Source organism: Candoia aspera, chromosome 12 (assembly GCF_035149785.1).
Source record: "Candoia aspera isolate rCanAsp1 chromosome 12, rCanAsp1.hap2, whole genome shotgun sequence".
In the NCBI taxonomy this organism is placed as follows: domain Eukaryota; kingdom Metazoa; phylum Chordata; class Lepidosauria; order Squamata; family Boidae; genus Candoia; species Candoia aspera.
The window spans coordinates 19,526,035-19,551,191 of record NC_086164.1 but is presented as its reverse complement, the minus strand read 5'-3'; the positions used below and the strand labels follow the sequence as shown (position 1 = coordinate 19,551,191).

At 42.3% G+C, this 25,157-nt stretch overlaps 1 protein-coding gene across 1 annotated transcript in view; it reads left to right on the top strand.

Annotated features, from left to right (window-relative positions):
- The window catches only part of ABCB7 (ATP binding cassette subfamily B member 7), a 366,720-nt gene extending 342,247 nt beyond the window's left edge, over window positions 1-24,473 (top strand). The window contains exon 17 of the mRNA XM_063313799.1: window positions 24,460-24,473. The gene's annotated coding sequence lies outside the window, so the exon portion shown is untranslated. The remainder of the gene's footprint in view (window positions 1-24,459) is intronic.
- The last annotated feature ends 684 nt before the right edge of the window (window positions 24,474-25,157 follow it).

Below are 25,157 nucleotides of genomic sequence, written 5' to 3'. Positions count from 1 at the left end.
AGTTTCTTGGTTTCTAGCTGGTGCCTTTGACCACTACACCAAAGGGGCTCTCAAAGAGCTTTTCAGGTCTTCACTTTTAGCTACAGAATGGTTTCTAGTGCATACCTCAAATCATTAGTTTCACTCTCCAGTTGTTGTTCTAACTTGTTCTAACTGCCCTGTCTGTCTGTCAAATAGATATTTGGGCAAAATGTATTCTTGTCTCACTCCTTTTCCTACTCTGAACCAATTTAGTTTAACCAACACAGTAGCATCTTGTTCATTTAAAGATTTCTCAGAACTCTAAGGATATCTGTAGGAGCCCCCCGGATCCTCCGAATATCCTGAGGAGCTACTTTACAAAATCAAATGAGCAATCTCCAGGTTTCTTCTTGCTCCAAGAAAATTCCACTTGCTCAGTGGCAGATCTACCCCCGGCTATCAGTTAATGCTTCAATGTCACACTCCACAGACGCGCCTTCAGTCTCCCATGTCCTCCCCCAGATTCCTCAGAAAAAATGCCAAGTGTTCTGGCACATCCACTGGCCTTAATATATTCCCCTTTCTGGCATTATCTACATAAAGGCTTTACTGAAGTCAGTAAAGCAAAAGTAAGCCTTCTTAAAATCTCTTGCTCTGTCCATTATCCATCTTATGTTAGCTATCTCATCTTGGGTCTCTCTACCTTTTTTGAAACCTGCCTGTCCATTTGGCATTTTTTCCCCATGTATGACTCTATTCTTCTTTGTAAGCCCTTAAAACTTCTCCTGCATGAAGAATTAGTGCAGGCATTCAATAATTTGCATGTTCTCTTGGTCTCCCTTCAGTGTAAATATGTACACCAACCTTTTGCAAGCTCTAAGTGACAGTCTTGTTCCATATTTGTTGATATAGAGCTGTTAGCACTTTAACTGCTTCTTCTCCTTCTATTTTTAGAGTTTTCCAACTTTCAGGCTGTCCCCTAATGTTGTGAACTGCATGGCAAAATTAGAGAAGGGTGAAACTGAAGGTTTTTTTGGCTTGTGAAAATGTAGAACTAGATAACTTCACACTAAAATGGAAATTAAAGAAATTCCCTGTGCCTAGGCCTGTTCAAGGTCTTGATTGAGGCCTCAAGATACTATAGGTTGTTGTCAAACATTACAAACTTACATTAAGAGTTGCTGAGTGACTTCTGACAACTGCTTGTAGCCCGATGGTCTTCTTGTGGCACCCGTGCTTTAGAAACCAGGAGGCATCTACTATAACATCATAGCTGCCTATTGAAACCTCATTTCTCCACCCAGGCCTTCCTGCTATGAATATTGGAAGAAGGTGTGTGCGTGTTTGTGTATTTCTTTCTCCCTCCTTTGTAATTAATTTGTTATTTGAATATTGCTTTATTGTATGGTTTATTCGGTGTTTTATTGCTCTTTGTATTGTAAATCACCTTGAGAAGCTTTGGCAAAGAATGCGGCATATAAATACATCTGATCATGATTATGAGTGTAAGGTAGTAGGTTTTTAAAACATCTAACTGCATTGAACGAAAGGAATTCTTCTGGGCTGCCACACCCACAAGTGTGGAAAGTGGATTGCTGGATTGTTCAAGTGCTGGGTTACTGTGAGATCTAGATAAGTGTCTCTCAGATCAAGGTTACTGTGAGATCTAGATAAGTGTCTCTCAGATCAAGGTTACTGTGAGATCTAGATAAGTATATCTCAGATCAAGGTTACTGTGAGATCTAGATAAGTGTCTCTCAGATCAAGGTTACTGTGAGATCTAGATAAGTGTCTCTCAGATCAAGGTTACTGTGAGATCTAGATAAGTGTCTCTCAGATCAAGGTTACTGTGAGATCTACATAAGTGTCTCTCAGATCAAGGTTACTGTGAGATCTAGATAAGTATCTCTCAGATCAAGGTTACTGTGAGATCTAGATAAGTGTCTCTCAGATCAAGGTTACTGTGAGATCTAGATAAGTGTCTCTCAGATCAAGGTTACTGTGAGATCTAGATAAGTATCTCTCAGATCAAGGTTACTGTGAGATCTAGATAAGTGTCTCTCAGATCAAGGTTACTGTGAGATCTAGATAAGTGTCTCTCAGATCAAGGTTACTGTGAGATCTAGATAAGTGTCTCTCAGATCAAGTCTGTCAAGAAAAGCGCTTTTATTGTTGTATGTGCATTAGCTTCCCACAGTCCAAGCCCAAGCATTGGCTTCTCCACATTATCAGCTCATGGCTTAAGAGGAGACTAATAGATCTCTCAGGGTGATATGCATCAGAGGATAATCAGGGAAGCAAGATTCCCATGGAATATCCTTAATCAGGTTTAATGCCAGGAAAAATGGGATTAGGATACAGAATCCTGGAGACTGAATGAGCAAACCTCCAGCCTTTATTTATTAGCGAATTAGAATCAATTAGAGTTCTCTTATAGTACCTCCAGATGTGTTCCTGCAGATGCTGGTGCTATCCATGGTGATCACTCCAGGAGGCCAGCATCATTTGAGTCAGCAGAGGAGTGGGAGACAGGAGCACACCAGGTAGCACAGTATCTGAATTGGACTCTGCTTTCCCTCCGTTGAATTTAAGTTTTGATGGTAGTTCAACTAATCTTGCATTCCTACTTGGTTTTGCTATGTGAAGAGATCATTTGGGGGACCATCTCAGTGCAGGCTCCAATTCTGAGATTCTACCAAATGACTTCTGTTTTGTTGTTGTTGTTTGTTTGTTTAAAACTTAAAAAGAAAGATAAAAACTAATACAAACTAATATAAAGTAAGGAAGAAAAAGGAAAAAGAAAGAAAGCAAAGAGAAATCAAAAAGTGCAAGAAAAGAAAAAAAGCTAAAGAAAAATAGAAAAGAAAAAAAGTTAGAAAGCAGTGGCTTCTTCGCAGCAGCTATAAGTACAATTATATTTTAACCTCTCTCTCTAAAGTTACATCATTAGCATAGCTAATCTGCTACCTAACTGAAAATATTCTATTGTATTTGCTGTCAGATACCTGATTCTTTATTTAGAGCTGGCTTGATTTTCATTTGTTTATGTTTAAGATATTTTTATAACTTTGCATCAAATGTTAGTGTTTTGTTTTGCAAGCTACCTTGGGAAAACTATGTTCCTTAAAGGCAGCTGAGAGAGAGAGAGAAGTAAGTAAATAATTAAGCAACCCTGCCATAAATCTGCAGCTGATCTGTGGCAAATTATCTCATGAAAATCAAGATGAAGGTGCACCAAACATTAAATGTACTGATGAGTTTAAAAATGGCACACAACATTATTAAAATCTTCACTGAGTTGTCCTCAAATCCTCCTGATTCCATGTCCATGTTGTTTTCTTGACTATGGTATGGAAGTGGCTTGGCATTCCTTTCTTCAGGATACTCTACAATCCTAGCATTTCCTAGTAGTCCACTGCTAACTAGGCCCAACGCTGCTTTTCTTCCGAAGATCAGCCAACATTGGCTGAGTGGGCTAGCTGGACTTGCAAATACATATTCAGTGGCAGTAGCGAGAGCAGGGTATCTCCACCAGGGTTCTGTGGCATTCTTGGGTTCCACAAGAGGTCACTAGGGGTTCCCTGGGAGATCACGATTTATTTAAAAAGTCATTTCAAATTCGGGCAACTTCACCTTAAAGAGGTAAGTTTCGTTCTTTATGTTTAGTTTAAGAACACTGAATGCATACGTATATACAGGCCTCCCCATGAAACGCATAGAATAATGTTGTAACTTCTGGCCTATGTTTGAGCCTGAATGTGCAGGGGCTCCCCAAGGCCTGGAAAATATTTCAAGGGTTTCTCCAGGGAAAAAAGGTTGAGAAAGGCTGAGCTAGAGGATTAGAGCCAGTTTGGACCCTGGGGAAGAAATGCTTGTCCCCTTGAGTGGTCAGTCTGGAAATGAAAGAACTGAAGAAAGCTTCACCTGGTCCATGAAACTTGTGATCTTGATCGTCATAAGCTTCCTACTCCTTCTGACAGTCTTTGGAAGATGCACCCATCACTCAGTGCTGAGTAGCTTCTTGGGAACCAGGCTGGAATGTCCACAGGACGAGAGAAATTCCCTGAGGTTTGCAGCAGGATTCGTTCAAAAACCTGTACCCAATTATTGTTGCCTTCAGAGTGGCTGCCCCCATTATGCATATCAAGAGATTCTCTCGTTCCAGGGTGCCAAAGGGCAGGAGCCCCCAAATTTAGAACAATCATGATTTAGTTGCTGCTTTCGTAAAGTGCATTTGTTGCCTTGGAAACCGAAAACCGCAGTGAACAACTAAATAACATTTTTGAAGTCGTCATCAATATATCTTGTTTATAAATATGCAAAAAACATACCCAGTTTTTTGCAATAGGCAGATGTGGAGAGGATATTATATAACCACTTCGGATAAATTTTTGCAAAGTGGAAATGTTTTCTTTTGCAGCAGGGAAGTATATTATTTAGTAGCTTTAGAGGAAAACGGGTCTCTTGCTAAAAGCCCATGCACTTTGAACAAAAGCTCAGTTTCCTTTAAAGCAACCAAATAACTTTCTGTTAGGGCTCTTCCTGTAATTTGACAGGAGGGAATGATTCCCTACCATCTTCTCCAAGATATCCATCTTAACTCAGGATTTAACAAGAGATCCAGCATGGCCGGAAGAGAATTGGGGCAGAATGTGATGGCAAATTTTTGCTGTTCTGTTTCATTGCTAGGACCCATTTTAGGTGTATCTGCTGGTGTGTGTGCTATTTTTGTCCTGTCTCCTGCCAAAAATTGGCATAAAATTGCACGTTTATTGTTCTGACAGCTTGCCATCCATTTTTGGTGGCATGATTTCATAGTCTGCCAAGAAAATGTCGCGAAAGTGGCATCCCCCCAAAGGGTCAGACGTGGCTCAGTGCTGGCACAGGGGACCTTTCACCTTTCACATCATTTTTTTTTTTCACACAAAAGGGAGTTGGGAATTCTGTGTGCCTGTGTGTGATGTGCTCAATATACAGAAGGCATGTCCTGCTTAGTGGGCATCACTCCTGTTTGAATGCTCTTAGAGTCTGAGATGGATGTATAATAATCAGTATCTTCCATCCAAAACACAGTTGGCAGTGATGGGACAGGTTTTCAATGCATAAATCTGCCAAATTTGTATTTACCATTTCTCCATTATTGCATTTATATACTGCCTTTTCTCTTGAACACTGAACAGAGAGAGAGAGAGAAGGGGAGTTTTAAGCAAGTGACTGGCTCTGGCTGAACTGAGAGTTGAACTGGGATCTTCAGGTCCAAGTTGATATTGAAGACATCAGCATCTTAGCTGTGCCCCATGGAGCCTCAACTGAGGGAATAAGTAATTAATATTTAATTAGAAAGGTTGGGGATCCTTGTCCCTTTTTAGAACTAGCTAATATTGGCAAATATTTACCTACTAGCTACTGGGGTCAAGATAGCATAATCCACCCATGTCCTGTCCAGTGACTTTCTCAGGCTGAAATATTAATCCGTAACTTTTGCCACTATTTTATATGTAGGATGTAACTCTGGGTGAGCCACCCTTTTGGTCCTTAGGTTCATGGCTGTTGCTGAGGCAGAGTTTGGGGGCACCAAATGAGCTGCATTACACAATGCCCCAAACATCATGAGATTTGTTTGGTTCTGAATGGGGGTGTTGCATGAACCTCGCCATCGTGGTTCTAGACTGCTTTGGGTAAGCGTTATGCTGAAGCCCTTTTCCCCTCTACGCATGTGCACATGTGCTTGTGTCACACAGACTTTGTATATTGGGATTACTGTTTCTGGAACTGTTTATTCATGTGTTCTGTTTGTCTCCTGGGGTCCAGAATGGTGTCTTAGAAATATTTTAATAAAACGCTTCCTCTGGAAAAGCATGCCACATTTGTTTCAGTAGATTAAACAAAAGCATGCCTCAGGGCTGCCTGACAGATCAGGTCAGCAGCATGCGGTCGGGAAAGTTGTCCAAAGTGTTCCCATCCCGTAATGTGCCCAGTTTCTTCTAGATGAGTTTCCCATCCCATAACAAGCCTAGTTACTTGACCTGTCCCAGATGTCAGAGAGGAACTCAGAGAAGAAGGGTCAGATCTGCGTAGGAGAGACCTCTGTGTGTTTGTTGCGGGGGGGGGGCAGAATCTTGATGATAGGCAAAGTGGGGAATTGAGCTTTCCCCACCGAGTTTTCCACCTACCCTGTGACGATGAAGCAGCTCAGCTGAGGGGCAGGGGAGTTGAGAGTTCATCTTTGCAGTAGATCTGCATTTCTATGTTTGTTGAAATCCTTCCATAAAGTTGGGACAAGTCCTGTAAATATGAATGAAGAACGCCACCTATCAGGGTAGACCTGCAACATTTTCCTTGCCATCTCCTCTCTTGTTTATCTCTTTAAGCTTGGGTTTCTGCCCTCCAGAATGTGTTTTGGATTCCTAGCAATTGCAGAAGGCTCCCGGCATTAGGATCTGCCCCTTGACAGACGCTTTTCAATGAGGGCACATAGATTTTCCTCTTTCCTTCATTAGTGCTGAGATGATGCTGTGGTCTTCAGTGGTTGAGTGCCCTTGCGTTTCCCTTATAGTAGCAGGGAGAGCTGAGATAGGGATCCACAGCAGGCCCAGGTGCCTAGCGGATTCAAAGATGGCAACCATTGAATCCTGAGCCACGAGGATAAGAACACTACCACAACAACATCAGTGGAGTAACTTCCAAATTTTGCAGGGGTATTATCGTTGTGCGAAGGTTAGCAGGAAACATGCCTACATAGTAGAATGAGCAGAATCAGGCACTTTCCACATCGGATACTTACAGTGCATTTTAATTTATTTTTGCTAAGCCTATTTGGAATCTCATTTAGAATCAAATGTAAATCCCATTTGAATCCAGATGCCATTCCCTGTTAGTGTTTTCTCCCTTCTGCTTAATACACCTGTGGGTGGCTTGGCTATATTCCCTGTTTACGCAGAAGTGCAGCTCTTTGCTTTGGTACCTATTTGTAGAGGTACCACACAGGTCAGAATGCTTCAGGATTTGGATGAGTGACTAGCTAACTTCTTTTTGAAACCCTCCTAAAAAAAAAGTTGTATCATGACACTTGGTTTCCAACTTGCATGCATAAACGGGTTTTTCACTGGAACGGATGGCAAGGATCTCCTCTCCCTCTTTATACACTAAAGGAAATCTTTGAAACAAATAATACTGACTTACTTAACTAACTGAATTAAACAAATTGTTGACTACAGACCGTAGAGTATTAAAAATGCCACCTATGTCTTTGTATAGCATTTATAGTATGAATCATTGTAGGTACAGGTTGTCCTCAACTTATGACCATTCGTTTAGCAACCATTTGAAGTTATGACAGTGCTGAAAAAAATGACTTGCGACCAGTCCTCACATTTATGACTGTTGCAGCGTCCCTGTGGTCACATGATCAAAATTCAGGCTCTTGGCAACCAGCATGTATTTACAATGGTTTCAGCATCCCGGGATCACATGATCACCATTTGCGACCTTCCCAGTCAGCTTCTGATGAGCAAAGTCAATGGGGGAAGCTGGATTTGTTTAACAACCACATGATTCACTTAACAACTTCAGTGATTTGCTTAACGGCCATGGCAAAAAAGGTCGTAAAATTGGTCATGACTCACTTAACAACTGCCCTTGCTTAGCGACAGATGATCTGGTCCCAATTGTGGTCATAAGTTGAGGAGTATCTGTATATCATTGTGGGTAGAAATCACTGTATGTAGAACCTAGAATCCTAAGGTTGGAAGAACCTTGGAGGTCTTCTAATCCAATTCCTCAGCCAGGAATCTGAGATCCATCCCAGACAAATGACTGTCCAACCTTTGCTTGGAAACCTCCAATGATGGAGCCCCCCCAACTCCAGGAGGCAAGCTGTCCCGCTGCTGAATAGCTTTCACAGTCCAGAAATTCCTCCTTAGTTCAAATTTGGATCTCTCTCTATAAAGCTTCCATCTATTGGTACTTATCCTACTCTTGAGCACTATGGAGAAAAAATCCACCCCTTCTTTCCCCGGATGGCCCTTCAAGTAATTAGAAGTCTGCTATCATGTCTCCCCTCTTCCTTCTCTTCTTTGCAGACCCAGTTCTTCCAACCGTTTTTCATAGGATTTGGCCGGTGAGCATGTGTGCGTTGAAATTAGAACCCCCCCACCTCCACCCTTCTTAGAGCCCAGAATTTAAATAACCAATGGGGGAACCTATAATATGATTTCACACGGTAATCGTCAACTGTTTTGTTGATCGTTTGCTTTCTGAATGAATGGTTTAAAACAAGTATTTTGTATTTTAAGGGGAAATATTGCTGAAGTTTATGCCAGAATTCCGTTAGGGTCATCACCTCAAGTAATGGTACAGGTCTTCTCCTCTCCATCCTTTTTTATGTTTTACAATAAAACCATTTAACATGACATCACATTATGCTCCTCCTTGATTAGTTTAAACATGATTTGTTGAACCATTGTGCATTAGCCAGGATTGGCTGCATTCACCTTAGGCTATAAATGGTGGCTTACAAGCCACAGTGCCTAGATTCCTATATCGTGCTACGTCCCAAGAAAATTCACAAGATATCGTAGCATGATGGGTGACCCCCCCCCCTTCTGTGGCTCCTTGTCCCTAAGCTTGTGTCAGAATAACAGCCCATTCCTTTGCATTAATAAATGTTCTCAGAGGAGAGGGGCTTGCTGCTGTTTTTAGAGTAGAAGGTTATGTATTAAAATAATGTTCATGGATAAATCAACATGAATGTCAAGATATCAAAACAGATTTGCTGGAATGCTGCCCGCTGTCTCCTCTGAACTGTCCTCCTACCAGATGTTCTGTTTGTCCTTTATCCAGGCAAGGGGCATACCATCATTTTTATGGCCTTTGAAAATTTAGGATGCCCATTTGGGACCGAGAGGCATTCTGGGAAATAAAGAAGATGCTAGAGTTGGCAATCAGCTTTCCAACATGTCAGAAAGTCAGAAGGAGCAGGGAGTTTTGCAGCAATACTTGGAGATCCCAACCATAGACCTTTGCTTTCCTCCTGAGAAGTTGCAGAGAAGCTCTCTGTGACGACAAGCTATAACTGTGGAAGGAGTACTGGAATGACTGTGGAAATACTTTAAGTTCCTTGAATTAGAGGATGATTGGCAAGACCCCAACAGTAATTTCTGACAGAGTGCCTAGCCATAGGGTAGCAGTGTGAGGTCGAAGATTATCTGCCCCACTGCAGTCAGGCTTGTGATCTGGTTTTCATATCTTGGAGGGTCTCTGGATCCCAAGGGATTAAACAGCAGAGAGACATAGTTTTTAAATGTGTTTATTCCCAATGAATTTCATAATTTATTTTTTTTAAAAAATCACAGATGTACAGTTCAAAATTGTGAAATGAACAAAGCCAATCATTGTATGAAGTAATAAATGGATACCCACCTTTCCAGCAATATTAATGCATGCACATATAAACACAGACACATGCACACACACACGCACGCACATACACAATCTTTCTCTTCTTTTTCTTTCTCCCTCAGTCAAAAACAGAGTCTAACAAAAGAGAAAAACTTGAAATGTATTGGGGGAAAATAATACAGCCTTTTCTTGTACATCCAAGAGTTCTTTGGTTGTTAAATTTTCCCCAGGCCTCCCCTAGGGAGGAAAACACTTAGCATGGTTCCTTAAGCAGTGGCTTGCCTATGCTGCAAAATTTAAATGGGGCAGCCTTCTCTCTTCCCCTGCATTCCTTTGAGACAAGAGAAGTTGTGGAAAAGGTTCAGTCCAGCTCCTGGGGAGGCCCCAGACCGTTTAAATGATTTTGGCACCTTGCACAATGACAGCCACATGGATGCTTTGCAAATGGGCTGCCTTGCTGAGCATGACCAGTTACCCCTTTTCAGGAAGATAAGGCTGTTGGGCCATCTTCCCCTGATGTCTTTTTGATGTCCTCTGTCCCCGACTTGCTTATAATTTTTTTTCTGGGCTGCTAGTCATCCTTCCAAGCAGCATGCAGGGCCACAGTCAGTGGTCATTGTGTCTTGTAAAGAAGGATGAAGATTATGCATTCATTGATAAAATGTATAACCTGGCTCTAGGAGGTGTTCAATATACTATAATAACTATGCAATTAAATACAAATAAACCACAAAACAATAAAAATAATAGGATCACCGGTGCTATAGGTGTTATTAGGATGTTAATTTCCAAAAGCCTTCTGGCATTAGCAGGCCTTAGCTTACAGCTGTAAGAGAGCGGGCTATTACAGGTAGTCCTTGACTCATGACCACAATTGGGACTGGAACTTCCATTGCTAAGCGAGGTGGTTGTTAAGTGAGTCACACCTGATTTTATGACCTTTTTTGCCATGGTCATTAAGTGAATCACCATGGTTGTTAAGCAAATCCCTGTTGACCTTGCTTGTTGGAAGCTGGCTGGGAAGGTTGCAAGTGGCAATCACATGACCCCAAAATGCTGCAAGTGTTGTAAGTGTGAGCCGGTTGCCAAGCACCTGAATTTTAATCATGTGACTGCAGGGATGCTGTGATGGTTGTAAGTGCGAGGACCGGTCATAAGTCACTTTTTTCAGCACCGTTGGTAACTTTGAATGGTCGCTAAACGAATGATTGTAAGTTGAGGACTACTCATATTGTCTCAGAGGTAAGTGTTCAGGGGGAAAGCAGCCATCAAGAATCCCCACTCTGTGGCCCTTCCTGTTGTACCACCAGATAGGGGGGGACTTTACCATGTGCTGTCTACTTACCTGAGTCAGGTGGGCAGAAGACAACTATATTAGCAACTCAACAAATCAGAGGTTGGCTCTCTGTGTTGTGAACTTTCTCTCTTGTTAATTGTTGCAATCTTTTTTTAAAACAAAAAGTGGGCAAGGAGCTTGGCGAACACCAAGGAAAGTGTACTTGAGCGCATATGCTCCCACGGCACCACGCTGCTAACCCCAATTTACTGCTTGTGTGCTGCAAATTTCAGGTTGCTGTTTCTTGTTGATGGGGAAAAAAGAGCAACTGAAGTTTCCTTCCATAATCTAGAGGGGGAGAGAGCTATCCAAATAAAAAGCATGTGCAAATGAAAGGGGAAAGATATGTATTGTAGCATGACATTACGCATCTGAGCTGTTCCTGGCATGGGAGCAAATGTCATCTTACCACTGTCTCCTGCATGGTAGCATTAAGTTCAAACTCGAGACGTTTTTTTACGCCTCTGCTCTCTGCTCTCTGGGGTGGGGGGTGGGGGGGATGCCTTTCATAACGTTGGCAAGCTGGAGAACACTGTGGTAAATGAAGTGCATGGGCTGGATTAAGGGGTTATTTCCCCAGCGTGTCACAATGACACAAGCCTGCTTAAACCTCAGGTTGTGTCTGACTGGCCTGCGTCTGTCTGTGGTTGTCCTCCTTCCTCTTTGACACGGCTCTGTCCTTTGCAGGAGAGGTTGGCTTTGCAACAGAAAATGTGGAACAGTTTCATGGGGCAGGAAATCAAAATTATGTAGCAGAATATTGGGGGGGGGGGTGTGCAGGAAAGTGTTTGAATTGGGCTTCCACGTTGGAAGGAAACTGATGCAGCATATCTGTTCCATTTCAGCCTAATCCCAGAACGGCTAGCTATCCATCTGCTGGTTTGAATTAGGCCTGTACATAGGCCCTTTCCAGAAAACCTGGGTGGAGTGAAAAATCCGTAGGACAGGAAAGGGGATTGGGCAACAACTGAATATCTTTATTCCAGACTAATGAGTTGTGTTAAAGTAGGCAATGAATTGGGTTAACGCACTTATATCTTATTCTTCCAGATTGTGCCCAAAGCAGCTTAGAATAGAAGACATTTAAAATGTGGCTGAACATAAAATTAATAATATGTTTTGGTTAGCTTAATCGATCAACTAAAAAGGTGGTCCAATTAATCAAGCAGTAGACTGCTTCAAACTATTCATCAGGCATTGGTAGGCTGATTAGAGGAATTTTAATCAAGCTCCTATGAGCTTTAATTTCTTTATTGACTGAATTTCTACTTGAATAATACTCAAAGACACGCATCGGTTTTGAGATTATACACATACAAGTCTTAAGAGCCTGTTTATTTATTTCTTTGTCATCCAACCATTTGTTCATTCATTCATCCATCCATCAAATTTAGGGAGCTACCCTACTCCGTACAGACCCTGTGCAGTGTACAGCAGTTAAAAACCGCAGGGACTAATGGAATAAAGAAATTAAATGTTTGTCCAGTAGAGGAAACTTTCAGACTAGCATATGAAGTCCTAAAAAGAAGCTAGCTATCTACCCTAATCCAAGGCCTGGGGGAAGAACCAAGTTTTCAAAGACTTTCTAAACATAGTCAGGGTGAGGAACGTATGGATCCTGCTATGGAAGGAGTATTCCCTTCTGTTGGAAAGGGGAGGGAATGCCTTTTTTAAAGACAGGTTTTTACCATCTGAAAGTGCAGGCTGATGACCAGTTGACTTCTAGCTGCATCTATCAAACAGTGCCATCCTGCAGGATCTTGAGATAGGCCTCGTCTGTGGCCACCCCATTCTCTGGGAGAGCGCTCCCTCTAATGCCCATATGCCCCTTATTTTCCCGTTTTCAGAACTGATTTGTTCATCTGCGGATACAGTCCCTCTGTGGGTTGATGAAGACTTGGTCTGGCTCCATCTGTTAGGGGAGGTCATCTGGTGGACCTCAGCAGTGGGACTTTTCTGTTGCAGCACCTGCCTTTGGCGCACCGACCTCCCCACCCCCCAAGATCCAGCTGTTCTGACTGCTGGATCTTCGGAAAGCCTTTAACCACGACTGTTTTCCCTGATGCGGAGGTTGGGAGGGGAATGGGTCCTGTGAGGTGGATGCTTTCGTAGTGATCACTGCTGTCCGCAGCTGACCCTACAGGTGTATTTATTGCTATTGTTATTAATTGCTTTTATTGCATTTTAGTTTTATGTTAGCCATACAGAATCATTGTTATGAGGTGGGCATCCATATAAATTGACCAAAATAAATAAATAAAAGAGAGAGAGAGAGATGGATAGATAGCAGTAATAAAATTAATGTACTACGATTTCTTTTATCATGTATTACATGTGATTTATGAACAAGTTGCTCACAGAGGAAGTTTATGGATGGATGATTATAATAACATATGATCCTTGTTTACTGAAAGTGTTGTGCAAAATTTTGTATCCATATATATATATATATCAGAACTCCTTGTATATATAATTCTTACTGTTTTCTTTCTTTCTTTCTTTCTTTCTTTCTTTCTTTCTTTCTTTCTTTCTTTCTTTCTTTCTTTCTTTCTAAGAGTAAAAAGCTGGTTGGAGCAGAATGGTTTTCACCACCTTACAAAAGATGAATAAGTATCTTGGGGGGGGGGTGTCAAAATCTCCCATAACTTGTGAGCTGCTGCTATCTATCTATCTATCTATCTATCTATCTATCTATCTATCTATCTATTTATTTATCACATTTCTTCACCGCCCAGAGTCATTTGTTGAGATGGGCGGTGAAGAAATGTGATAGATAGATAGATAGATAAGCAAGCAAGCAAGCAAGCAAGCATGTCTGCTGGCCCCTGCTCCCTTCATCTTTCAAGTCAGCCTTTCTCAACTTTCTGACCCTGGAGGAACCCTTGAAATATTTTCCAGGCCACGGGGAACCCCTGCACATCCAGACTCAAAGATAGGCCAGAAGTTACAAATTTATTGTATTTGTTTCATGGGTAGGCCTGTATCTATGCATTAAGGGTGTTCTTAAACTAAAAATAAAGAATGAAACTTACCTCTTGCACGTGAAGTAGCCTGAATTTGAAATAATTTTTTAAATAAATCTTGATCTCCCAGGGAACCCCTGGTGACAGAACCCTGGTTGAGAAACCCTGTCTCAAGGTTGCTCCTATACGTCCAAAGTATACCAAATCAGGATTAACTTGGGTATTGCACTGCAAAGTATTGGAAGAATGATCCAAGGATTCCTCTGGATCAGGATGATTGGATATAACACTTGGAACCTGCTACAAACTGTTGAAGAGTCCAGGCTTCTGCTCAAGGAAGCTCACTTTCCTATTTTTCTCTTTTGATCCTCAGACAGCATTCTGCAACCACAAAATGTGTTGTGGCTCCAATATGATTTGGAGCTTTCTGGGTTTTTATTTTGGTTCTTGATTTCTGGAAACATGGAGGTTACTGCTATACAAGGGGTTCCTTGCTATATTTTCTACAGGTGGGACCTATCTGGCTAGGGTTCATGAAGATCATGGCTTTATGGCTAGTAGGTAAGATAGTCTTCTCCAACCAGGTGCCTTTGAACTTGTTGGGACTACAATTGGCTCTGCCCTCTGAGATTTTTAGTATTCTCTTGTCCCCATCCAGATTTGTTTTCTCCGCCCTCTTTGTTTCTTTGTTTTGTGTTTCTTCATTTACTTGTTTTTAAATGTTTTTAACAATTTGTAAACTGGCCAGAGTTGCTGGGTGTCAGGTGGCATATGAATTTAACAAATTATTATTATAATTAATAATACTAGTAGTAAGTTCCTGGTGAACATCCACTTGAAAAAGACTGATATAGGATGTTTATGCTTTACAAAAATCTACAAAAATCTGGTTTATAGGTATCTATTTGGAAGAATTGAACTGTGTTTGGTTGACTGTTGTTGGTAATCATCACAACATTTTAATTAATAATAGAATAATTTTGGCTTCACAATGTCTAGTTTTGTCTTACATTGGTTCAAAATACAGCACAACTCAAAACTGTTCATGATTGCAAAGGCTGCTAAGGATTGTTGAGTGCTGTGTTTGCATGTGTGAATCAGTCAGTAGGATAAACAGCCACATGGATGGTTGGCATTTTTTTAAGCAGTGTAAATCTTCCATGTCACCCAGAATTAGGAATAGCATCTTTTTTGGCAAAGACCTTGGATTAACCTGTTTCTAGATTTAATCTGACCAAGAGATTAACTTCCAAACTTCCTGCAAAAATCAAGACTCAACTGAACGGTACATGAAGTACTTATTATTATTATTATTATGGTTGATCGCACAGTCACCCTGATGTTTAGACTGGATTTGCTATTTTTGTCCACCTATTGAGTCCTTCCCAAGGACCTGGGATAGGCAGATGTTGTTTAATAACATTAAAGGTATTGTCTCAGGATGTAAGCTCTTCCAAGTAAAGCTGCCTTTTGCAGTTGAGCGATGGTGGTTTTGTCAATGCTGATGATGTTCGAGTATTATTATTATTATTAAATAAGGTACCTTTATTATTTTCAGAAACTCCCTCTCCTTGCTATTAGGCAGTATTTTTTACCTCCAAAAGCTTAAGTTGCATGCCAAAAAATAAAAATTAAACTATCACAAAGAAGGAAGGCTTGCCTGCTTAAGACAGGTGCAAAGAGGTCTTACAATATATGATAATTTGAGACAAGCTTGACTCCTGATGCTTCCATGTTGTGTTCTTGGTAGAGATATGGAAGTGTTTGTCACGGCCTTCTTTCAAGATGTTTTCTCAGTTTCCCAATCTACAGCCCTAGGGATTCCTGGGGTCTCCCATTTGGTCAATGGCCATTGTGTTATAGTACAGGTAGTCCCCAGTTTAAGAACGGGTTCTGTTCCCAAGGTCTGTCCCGAGGTCAAATTTGTATGTAAGCCAGAACAGTATTATTGCATAATACTGTATAAGTAGTATTGTGTAATTAACTCAAACCATTGTGTATTTGTAAATAACCATGCTGTTGGAGACAAAATTAACTTAGAGAGGGTGGGCACCATTGTTATTATACCAGCAAAAGATCTGAGATTGCTTTCAGAGACCAGGATAGCATTAGGGACTTGGGGAACTGATTTGCCATTCCTTGCGTGACTTCCTAGGCTGGTCTATGCCTTGGGGGTTTTGTGGTAGTCTCCCATCCAAGGTCTACCTCTGACATACTTGTGAGGATCAGCCTCTGAACTGCAGGGCCACATGGGGGAGGAGAGGCTGGCTCTCTGTCTGAAAGGCATTCTAGGGAGAGGATAGCCCAGAACTTGTGAATCCCAGCACTGACCAGGAAGGCTGTCCTTGTTTATAAAACCTCTTGAGACTGGAGCAAAGCCACCTGAGATGTGTCTACCCAGAATAAGGTATGTGGGCAGAAGGAACACCTTCTAAGAGCCCTGAGGCATCTCTTCTGAAAGAGAACTCTGATTGTTTTGCTGAGAGAGAGAGAGCGCAAGAGAGCGCAGATATTATTCGGTATTTCATCTTCCCTTTCCATTGCATGTTAACTCCCTTGGACCCCAGAAAGCTAAACTGCAAGTCCATAAAAGCTTCCCCCATCCAACCAGCAGAATGTGTGATTCAGCTTCCAGAGAATCCACTTCATTCAAGAGAGAAAGCCAAATGTTCAACCTTTCTGGCTTCAATGATTCACTTTATTGAACAAACCTGCCCAATAGCCCCAGTTCCCTGGGTCATTTAGAAAACCCTTAAAATATATATTATATAAAGCAAAATACTATCAGACAATGGAAACAGCAGCATAACAGAGATAAAAAAACCCAGCAATAATAATAAATGATTTTTTAAAAATGCAATAAATAAAAATAAAGCCACAATAAAATCAGCATTCATAAATGCCTAGCGACATTTGTGGACCAGAATGGCTGAACTTGATTTCCAGCAGTTAAGGAGTCAAGCTCTGCAGCTTCGCATTTGCTTTGCTTTTCCATGACTTCCCAAGCCACAATAAATTATGAAAAACAGAAAAATAGGGAGAATAGATTGTTCTGAACGAGAGAAATTGTGCAAATTATGATTGATGCAGCCATGAGCTTTTTCTCATTGTGGATGTTCTTTTGTTTTTGTTGTTGCTTTGTGTTGTTTTGTGTGTGTGTGTGTGTGTTGCTTTGTTTTCTCCTAGCAGAGAATATATCGCACACATGCCTAAATTTCTCAGAGCCTTTTTCTCTCCAACAGACATTTCACAAAAATAGGCTGCTAATGAGTCAGAGGCACTGGAAGCAAATGTTGGGCATGCAGACCTAGGTTGCCACAACAGAGAAGATCAGCTTTCTCCAACTGACTTGCCAGGGTAGATGGTCAAGGTGACACAAGTGCCTTAAGGCATCCCAGCTTGCCATGGAATCCAGAAGCACCTGGGGCTGTGGTGGAAAAGGTAAACAACGTCCACCATCATTGTCAGCAGCCAGCTCCACATTCACTGCCCTTCCGGTGATTTTGTGCCAGAGCTTCCAACTAGAAAGCAACCATTTAGAATGCAGAACAGCATTGTCGTGATGGGCCTGGGGCTTGCGCTGAACAGAAAGCCAGAGTTTTCCTCCACCCCCTACATATGGCTGTCTTGTTTCTGAAGCTGTCTTTCTTGGCTGAAGCTGCCTCATTAACGGGGGGGGGGGGAGTGGGAAGGAAAAGGTGGGGAGACTCTCTTGGAAGCTCTTTGATGAGCTTCAGAAGTCCATTTATAAAAGGGAGAATCTAAAAAGAGATAGCCAGTTAATTGAATGCTTTATGTGGGTCCTTCAGTGTTGTTCTCTCTCTCCACTCTTATTTAACGTCTACATGGAGCCACTGAGTGAGGCCATTCATCAGCATGGGGTTCTACCAGTCAGCCAGGTTCTACATCTCCGGTCTGGCTGCCAAAGTGATGCCCTCAAGGTTCTTCCCCAGGGCCTGGAGGCTGGGGGAGGTTGGATGGGGGAGAACAGGCATTTTGACTCAACCCTGGCAAGACTGAGCGGCTGTGGGGTTTGGGGTCCCCTGATTCTGAGGACTCTCTATCTCTGGTGCTGGATGGGCTCACACTCCCCCACACAGAACTGGTGTACAATTTGGGGTTTCTCTCAGCTCCTGCTGGAAGAGCTGATGGCAGCCATGCCAATAGCACCTTTGCACATATCTATCTGGTGCACCATTCATGATCACTCATGCTCTGGTCATCTCCTGTTTGGACTACTGCAGAGTTTTCTATAGGGCAGTAGTTATAGTGTATACTAATTTTAATGGGGGCTGTCCTTGAAAACCACCTAGAAGGGAAGTAGTTATGAATGCATCTTAGCATGCCCATGTAGCACCACTACTTCATGAACTGCACTGGCTCCCCATAAGCTTCTGGGTTCAATTCAGGGAGCTAGTCATCACTCATTAAGCACTTCATAGCACAGGGCTGAATTATTTGCAGGGCTACCTGTTTCCAATTATCTCTGCTCGTCCTGTGAGACCCAGCAGAATAGCACATTTTGGGTCCCTTCAATGAAACAGTATCATCTGGAGCAACCTAAGATGTGTGCCTTCTCTGTCACACTGCCTGTCCTGTGGAACAACGTTCTCACTGAGGTTCAGATGACCCCAATCCTTCTTTCCTTCCATAAGGCCCTGAAAACCTGGTTCTTCTGCAGGCTTTGGGGCAGAACTTGGAAAGAGCCCATCTAAAATGGAAGATCTTGGATGAGGGATGCGACTTTGGCCTTGCTTGTTTCTGTTGTTTTGTTACTCTGTTGTTCTTTTTTCTGTTCTGCATGTTGATTACATATTTTTCTAGTCCCTTGCTTTTATATTCCTACAACTTGTATGTTTCCCCGAGTCACTTTTTGCAAATTGGGTGACTGTATAAATCTAACACACAATCAAATAATTTAGAGCCAGGGACCAGGTCAATTCTAAGTGAGGCACTTAAATTCATACTTGTCTGATGTCTTGGGCAGTCTATACACAAAGTTGGTTCTCCAAAGCTGCTTTTGAAATTTCAGATCAAAGGACTAGAAATTATGGGGGGGGGGAGTTGATGGCACAAGCATCATGACATCATGCACATAATGTACATTAAATAATGCTTAGCTTGTCCCAGATACTAATGGTTGTGGCCATTAGTATCCAAAATATGTATATACAAAATATACAGTCCATATTTTGTATATGCAGCAAAACTAGGGTGGGACTAAAATAGTTCAGTGCCTGGCTCAAACATGGCTGTTACCCATCATCCAAATCATTATTTGATAAACTATGATGTGCTAAGCTGCAATAGACTGGGGTTGCACATCGTTCTAAACTATAAGCATCTCAGTGCTAAACCAAAATCAGGCAGATGATACTGCACCTTATAGAGGTGCATGGAGTCAGTAATGAAAGTTACCTGCTCATGAGATACTTAGGGTCCCAATCCAGTTTTCAGATTTGGCTAGTTCATGATTGAGTGAACCTCTCCCATGTGGCTGATTTACATTTGACCTAGCACTTTATGGGACCCACACCCAGAATCAGGGCCTCAACTGGGGGGGGGCATGCAGGGCATGTGCCCCGGGTGCCACACTGGGGGGGCGCCAAAATGGGCATGGAATCCATGTTTGCCCCGAGTGACACAGACCCTAGTTGCGGGCCTGCCCAGAATGGCTTGATTATTCATGTGATCCAAACCAGCATGACTTGTTCACAAACCATGGTTTGAGTCTGGTTTTGCATTTCATATGGTACCCTGCACAAACCCCAGTTTGTGCAAGAAGCTACGCAGCAGCATTGGAGGATCTGTTCCCTGTGAAGGATGTCCACTGAGATCTGTTTGTCTTCCATTCTGCAGCTTTTTTCTTGGAAATGCCTAATCTGACCTTCTTTTATAACTTGATGACTTTGCCCAAAGGCGGAGGGAGGAGAGGAAGAGGATTTGCCAAATCATGCCACCTTTCTTATGAACTGCATCGATGCACTGGATTCTGTACATGCCTTTGGATATGATCTTTTAATTGAACAGTATTGCGTAGTTCTTAATAAATAAGAGGGAGGACAAAATTCTCACCCAGTGTAATGGTTGCCTACTCCAAGATACTCAGTCTCACAAGCTCGAGCTTTAAGATAACTGATTTATTAAGGAATAGAATGCAGATACAGACAAAGCTGAGAATAAACCAAAAGTGCGTGAAATACAAATCAAATACTGTTGCCTCAGGCCAACTCCACCCGTGCCTCCTCGTAGCAACCACCCCATCCCAGATGCCATCCATCGTCATACACCGGCCTGGGAAAGTAACCTTGAATAGAGTCACCAACCCAAACATGCATTCCAGAGATTACAGCCATGCAGGGCTGGAAATTTCCAACAGGGAAACACGGATTAGAAGAGTGACATGTGAAACGTTACGATGTCTGCAGGACATTGAAACGGAGAACGTGACACCCAGGAATAGAGATATTACATTTTAGCATTCTCTGATTGAAATTGGGAAGAGATTACAAGAGTTTCAGCATCCACTTCTTCTGAACCCAACTTAGGCCCGCTAGTTGCCACTTGGCCATCAGATACGTGGCCTTTAGTTAGATTTGACTGCTGGGTAGCCTTGTGGTGGAATTATCAAGGTGTGAAGCTGCAAAAGCCAAATGTCTGTGTCTCCTTCCTTTGCTTGTAGACAGCCAGACACGTATGCATGAGTGACCGTTCCCCTAGAGCGATCATCCCGCACTGGCATCAATGTGGATTGGTGACGTTAACGTTGAAAAAAAAAATCCAGTGGTTACGTTTGCAGGCAAGGCTAAACTCGAAATCTTTAGTACTTTGGCTAACTACAAACAAGCCAGTATGTATATTGGTAGATCATCCTTCTTGCTCCTGTTTGATTTTCCCTGCCAGTGTGGTAGCTAAACAAAAAGGACTTAGTTGGCCCGTTCCAACTCTGATTCTGTGAAATCAGGTTTTGTTTAGCATTACATGTGAACCAGGAGCATTTTGTTGGTTCCTCTCCTAAGAAACTAAAATCGGAAGCCAACATTTATTCCTGACTTCCAATCTGGGGCCAGGAGGACGGTTGCCAGTGACCCGCTGCACCTGCTGCTAAACCACCCACAAGAAGAACTTGCTGGTCTGCTTAGCCACTCTGGTCAGCAGGAGGAGAGCCAAGGCAAAGCACTCAACCGTCTTGCAGTGATGATGCGCCTCGCCAAGCAGTCAAGGTACATCCAGATGGCAGGTTGTTGGAATGGATAGAAGCAGTTAGATCTGATTGGGCAATGAATGTTCACGCTGCCTTTACTAGATTTGGATTACATCTGCCGCCGATTTTGAATCTTCGTGTCAGGGGATCTTCTGCCTCCTGCTAATTAGGTCGGGGATGTTTCAGTGAGAAGGTCACTGATGGTGGCCAGCATCCTTGAAAGCCAGTTTGTCCACTGCTATCACCATTCATCTCCATCAGAGAGAGTTAGAAGAGATTTGGCTGTGCTCCCGCAGGTCCATGTTCAGGCTTGTCCAGTTCTTTGTGACAACTGAAAGCATTCTGGAACATGCTCTGGAACATGTTTTTACAAATTATTTAGCAGAGATGTCAGTGGGGAAAGGGCTGTCTAAAAGCAAAAAGTTGGTAAACATTGCCCTAAACATTATCACGCTAAGCCTATTCAGTTCTAATCTTCGCTCTCATCTTAATCTGGTCTGGCTCTTCTTGCATGTATAAAAGAGAACGACTGTAGTGCCATTTGTGGACATACCAAGTTTCTGCTTATGACTTGTTTAGAAATGTGGTGCTGTCCCCATCCTTTGGATGTGTTAGATTTTCTGGCCAGCCTGAAGCTGCATTTCCAGTGTATCTGGAGGGCGCCAACGTAGCAAAGCTTACTCTAGCTCTTCATTGGTACATTGAAATGTGCTTCTTACCATATTTTGTGCACTGAAGTTATTCTCTTCCAGGGGTCTCTTCCAGGGGTCTCCAAATATTTCTTCCGCTGCTTCATTGGCCTTTTTACCATCAACCCCTCCAACTTTGGGGCAGCAGATGCCAAGAACTAAAAGTAATCAAAATGCAAAATCTCATAAGATGGTCAGTTTTTGGAAAACTTTGGCATTCTGACCCTGAGATCTTGTACTAAGGTAATGGTATTTGTTAAGGGTTGGTGTTCTTGAGAACAAATCTGGCCACTGTTTAATACTGTGCTATCATAGATATCAAGTAGTGGTGCTGTGGATGTTCACTGCTGTCTCTTGTATAATGGCTTTGAAATTTTCAGAGTGTAAATGGTATACACCAGCGTTTCTCAACCTTGGCCACTTTAAGATGGGTAGATTTCAACTCCCAGAATCCCCCAGCCACACATCTTAAAGTGGCCAAGTTGAGAAACGCTGGTGTATAGCATTTCTCTCATCCTTGCAAAAAATGTATAACACTGGCCAGCATTATTTTTGTCCTGTTATGGACTGGCAGCTGCTGAGAATTGAAAAGCTAGTGCTGTGTCTGATTGACGGGTTGATGGCTAGCCTGAGATTTTAATGTCAGTTTGTTGGTTCCTATCTTTGCCTTTGATCCAACTATGAATCTTCCAGTCCCTACCCCAGCCTCTTGGCCAAAAGCCACCCCTTCAGTCCCAGTCTTAGAAAGCTCTTCTTTTCACCTCCCAATTAAATCCTAACTTTGGCTGACATCGTGTCTAGCCAATGGGCAAGCCAGTGTCTGGGTGGAAGAGAGATCTGCCAGAAAGTCCTACTTGTCAGGATCCTGGCAGATGTTCCTTCACCTTAATCAAGTCATTGCACAAAACGTCTCTTCATTTTGTTGTCACAAGAGTTAGATAATAGCAAGACTTTGGTTGAAATCAGCCTGCAATATGCTGATATGCACAGCACCTTATTTTCTGGTTTCTGGGGCACTACCCGGCACTACCCATTTAGGTTTCTGAGTAATCTCCAAGAAAGCAACCTGGTTGTCTGATTTTCAAATTGAGTTCCTCTCTTCGCTAAGGACCCCTGAAGCTGTGCAGCGGTGCCTACTCAGTCTCTCGCAGACTGGTGCAATGGTTACCCTTGCAAGCTGTTGTTTCCAACTCTGTTTTTGCATGATTCAGTAGGATATCACTGTATCCAGGATGGAGGACCTTACGCCTTGCATTTGGAGCCCACATCTCCTAGGGTGGAGAAAGAGAAGGGCTACCAAGGACGACATTTGGGGGAGAGTTGGAAGGTCCGATTGAAGCTAGCGGAGCAGACATCTCTGGTTTGCATGCCAGAGAAATCCGTTTTGTCAGGAAAGAGGGAAGTCAGAAACCTTCCAGGCTGGGAAATGGGCATCCGTTGATATGAAAGTGCAGTAGGAAGCAGGGCAGGATTTAGGCCAGAGGACTAAGATATCTATGAAAGGCAGGATTCCAGGGTGCCCCTTAGACAGCAAATGTCTTCATCTGAACGACTTCCTCGTTCTCTGCAATAAATCTACTTACGTAACGTTCTTGTGTCTTGTGTGGGAGACAGTTTAATTGCCATGCTGGTAGCATGTACTTTTCTAGATCTTTTATGGAAAGGCAAGGAGTAAATCATGCTGTAGGGAAAAAAGGGGAGAAATTCTATTGGTCCCAAATCATGAGACTGTCAAAAGCTGAAAGTGTGACCTTAAGCATTGATAAAAATGGCTTTCCAGGTGTGGTATGCTTTACCGGTTTTAACTGATGATTCATAATCCTTACTATATCTTTTCTAACTTGTAAACGCTTGGGAAGTTTTGTCATATATGACTCAGTTCCTCAAACATATTCTCATTTGTCTAGATCAGTGTTTCTCAACCTTGGCGACTTTAAGAGGTGTGGACTTCAACTCCCAGAATCCCCCAGCCAGCTTTCCTCCCTTCTGGGAGTTGAAGTCCACACCTCTTAAAGTCGCCAAGGTTGAGAAACACTGGTATAGATTATCTCTTTTCCACAGCTAATAGTTGCTCTAAGTCATGTTGCCCTCTCTGAAATACCCTCAAACTGATTTAAAAGATGCACATTATCAGTCATTTCCACTATTGATTTTAAAAACAATTTCCCCCGTATTATTTAGGTTTTCAGCAGTTGTCACTTTTAGAAATTGATTGCTGAATGGGACAGTTTCTACCTCTGCACGTCAGTTCCGTGCAGTCCCTTGTGTTTCTGGGCAGGGAGACCTCTCTGCTCATCCAAAAGAATGTCAACCAGTATGTCTGATTGAGCATGCTCCTGTTTGCAAGAAGCAAAGAGCTGGCTTCCATTAAAATCCAGTGCAAAAGAATATTCAGCAGGCATCTGGGAATGAAATTTTACAGAGCTCCATCTGTGGTCTTGGGACTTCCTAAAGAATGAAAGAACATGAGGTGGGCTTATTTGGGGCTTAACACCTTATACATAGCTTGACATTGTGGTTTGTAAACCATGGATTGTGTCTTATTGTGTTGTCTGAACGGGGTTTATTTTGCAAATATTAAACAAGCCATAGTTACCACAACTGCAAATGAAACCTGTGTATATGCTTGAGAGATTAGCTGGATTCAGCCACCATTCTAAACTATAATGCGGTTTCCTTGTCTTTGTCTTAACCTGTTGTGAGATCACAAGTGTTGTTCTGAATCTATGATTTATGGCTTAGTTTATTGTGAATAAATCCAAACAAGTATTCAGTTTAGAATGACACTGTGAGTTCGGGTTGGATTTGCTTAATGACAGCTTTGCTTAGCAACCAAAATTCCGGTCCCAATTGTGGTCGTTAAGTGAGGACTACCTGTAGTTTTCAAGATCACACAAGGTTAGCTAGAGGCAATAATCTCATCCATTATGGTCCTTCCCCGCTCACACACCCCAACTTCTTTTAATTGCAGAAAAGGTTGTGATGGTTTAAACTTGGAACATTTTATAACATCTGTCTAACACATTCTTTGCTTGCTTAAGGGTTCTCACATACTGCTGGACTAATTCCCATCATCCCCACCACCACAACCTATGATAAGGGACAATGGGATATCTAGTTTTGTTGGTTTATTACATTTAGGTTCTGCCTTTTCCTCTTGAAGTTCAAGACAGTATCTGGGGAGGATATCTTGTGAGTAGCTGGGGAAACAGCAGCCTTCATAGTCCAGTAGAAGTCTAAGCCTGGACCTCTCTGATTCCAGTCCAGCCATTTAACCATCATATTAGACTGATGCTCAATAGCAGATGAGGAAGCCCCATTTGAGAAGGTTGGTTTCAGAAATGGTTGTCATCACAACTTACAATGATGAATTCCTTCAATGAATTGTGGTTTTCTGAATTTGCTGACCATTAATGTCTGGGTGGGTGGAAGATCTTATTTCTAAGAATTCGTAAGTGAGGATATCCTTCTGCTCTGTCTTTCCTCCTTGAAGGTGTTTACTAGATATAGACAATGACTTTGAGAGGGGGAGTAATATTTTTAGACATCTGTATTCTTTTGAACTGCATATCTGTTATGTGGATGTTAATGGCTGGACAACAGAA